Genomic DNA, 2,788 nt, shown 5'->3' on the forward strand with positions numbered 1-2,788 from the left:
TGGTCCTCACTTGTTTCTATCTGTAGCATTATGCCTTTCTTTTAGCATAAATACTCTTAGTTGTCGGATTCCTTGTTTGGCTTATTTCTGATCCCCAGCTCCAAACACGGGAACTAAGTAAGGATGTATTCACTAAAAATTAGTTAATAAGTGGTGAGAACAAGAAACTTGGGCACTGGGTCAGACTACACTTTTGCTAAAGGATTGCTTTTAAATAAATATAGTATCCTGACTTTAAAATCTCTTTGGATTAGCGATTTAACTCATTAATTAGAGAGGCAATCAAGCACATTTTATGTACAATTTAAAAATAACCTAAAGAGGCTTTACACAGAGAGGTGAGGAATATTGAAATGAATGTGCAAATAGAGGCAAAACCAGTACCTTTCATAGCCCAAAGACAACTGACCTTCTGTGGCTTGGACTATATTTACATGCTAATAAATTAGAATTATTTTGCATTCCTTATCTACTCTTTCCAGAGTTGTAAAATAGCTTGTATTGAATCAGAATCAGATAAGCTGAAAGGTGTCTTCTAAACAATACAGTTTCTGTAAGAGCACAAATTTTCCCCTCCAGTGCAAATCTCACCTGTGCTGGCAGTTCCTAAGGGCAAAGCATTTATATTGAGATAACAACAGAATTAACAAAGGCCTGGAGGCTGAAAGCTTCTGTTTCTGTAACCAGAAAAAAATTCTCTGTGAAGAATTTAGAGAGGTCAAAGTTAGATCCTAATAGATCTAAAAGGCCAAGATAAAGTATTTATATTTAATTTCTAACTTTTCCAAATGATCAGCCAAATCATAAAGAGATACTCTGAGTACTTAGTTCAATTTGGTTTCATTTGTTTTTTTTATTTTATTATTTGTTTGTTTTCAGGACATTCCCAGTGGCACTCTGCTCTGAGCTCAGGGATCATTCCACAAGATGGGGATTAATGGGGCATTAACCTGATTGGATGCTGAATTTGATTTGTGCACATTTAATTAGAAATCATTTTTAATTAAAATCATTTGAATCATTTAAAGAGCAGAAGCTTCATCTTTAATAGACTGGGTAATCAAAGCTATACCTTAATTTTCCCTGCTTTAAAATAGAGATGATAACCTAATGTAAGTGTTTGTGATGATTCTGTGAGCCAATAGAATAAATACAATGGTAATCAATCACATAGAAACTACTCATACTCTACGTATGTCAGAGTATGACATACTCTACGTATGTCAGAACTACAGTGACCCTCAGCAAGCATCGCAACCATAAATTGTGCCTCAATTAAGAGTCTGTGCTCTAGCAAGCACATGTTCAAGCACACAACTAACGGGGTACCAACCTCAGTGAGTACCATGGCGAAGTGTATAATAAGTCTGTTACGCCACCCATGGTGAGATCCATAACTCAAAAATGTGGAAGCACCACAATCAAGTAGATGTGCAATCGCAAGTCATTGCAGCAGTGGCAACAATGGAAAAAACCAAAGTACTCAACCAACGTGAGCTCCAAATATATTATAAAACACTGACAAGTAAAAATGAAATGAATGAATGTAATATAGAGTATGTGTGAATAAAATGGTCTTAACAAGGTCTTTCTGTACTCAGTGGATCAGCTTGGCCACACATAGTGCACACACCCCACTCTAGAAATTATGGAAAGCAGCCTTGATCAGATCTATGGGTTCTGAACGGGCTATTTATGGATGCACAGAGGACCTGACACAAAGATAGCAGAGGAGTACTAAGCTTAAAGAAAGAGATGGGAGAAGGCTAGTGCTAGGGCATCTATGGGAAGGAACAGGAAAGCAAGGGGTGAGGACTAATCTGTTATCCTTGGGACAGTGGCATGACACAGTTGGCAGAATGAAGTCAAGGAATAATTCTGAGTGAGAAATAGAATAAGCTTAGTTGGAAAGGCAGGGACACTGTGCAGGAAAAAGCCAGTGATAGAGTTGGGAAGATAGTTCAAAGGACACTATACTTTGCATGTGGGAGGTTCAGGTGAAAAACCTGCACTCTCTGGTCCATTAAATACTGCTAGGAGTAGACCTGAGTACCTGACCAGAAATAAAACAGTCTCCCAACTCTAACACTATTGGGCATGATCCCAAAACATCAGTAAAATACAGAGTGGGGTTTTTACTGGGCACTGATCTCCTGTTGACTCACCTGCTTTGAGAGACACTAGAAACTCTGGCTGCCATTCGCTTGCACTGGTATTCTGGACTGATCCTAAAAAGTGCCAGGATGTTCACTGCTATTTACAGCATCGTTATTCTGCCATGAATGTTGGTTATCATTCTTCCTTGTCTCTTACCAGTAAGGTATCATTCCTCTTATACAGATAAAGAAGGTGATGTGCACAGAGATATAAAAGCTTGAGCCTTGAAATGGTAGGCTCGTGCTCGCTTCGGCAGCACATATACTAAAGTTGGAACGATACAGAGAAGATTAGCATGGCCCCTGCGCAAGGATGACACGCAAATTCGTGAAGCGTTCCATATTTAAAAAAAAAAAAAAGAAAAAAGAAATGATAGGCTCAGAAAAGCGTCCTCAATAGCGTTCCAAAGAGCATGTGCTCTTGTCTTTCGACTAAAGCCCAGGATGTAATTACAGCTCTGTATGATCCGATGACCCTTCAGTGTTCCTTCAGCGAAGAATTTGTTTAAAGAGCTGGAAAATTCAGTGTCTTACTTATTTAAGAACCTATTCCCAGAGTAGCTCATCAGATGATGGAGAGAGAGGAAGTCTAGGGCAACTCCCAAGACATATTCTGAAAAGAGAGGTATGTA

The 2,788-nt window shown here is 38.7% G+C and overlaps 1 non-coding gene across 1 annotated transcript; it reads left to right on the forward strand.

Annotated features, from left to right (window-relative positions):
- Positions 1-2,397: 2,397 nt before the first annotated feature.
- LOC125996598 (U6 spliceosomal RNA) lies at positions 2,398-2,504 on the forward strand. The gene has a single exon (XR_007491298.1). It is a non-coding gene; the product is annotated as a U6 spliceosomal RNA (small nuclear RNA).
- The last annotated feature ends 284 nt before the right edge of the window (positions 2,505-2,788 follow it).

Source organism: Suncus etruscus, chromosome 1, assembly GCF_024139225.1.
Source record: "Suncus etruscus isolate mSunEtr1 chromosome 1, mSunEtr1.pri.cur, whole genome shotgun sequence".
Taxonomy (NCBI): domain Eukaryota; kingdom Metazoa; phylum Chordata; class Mammalia; order Eulipotyphla; family Soricidae; genus Suncus; species Suncus etruscus.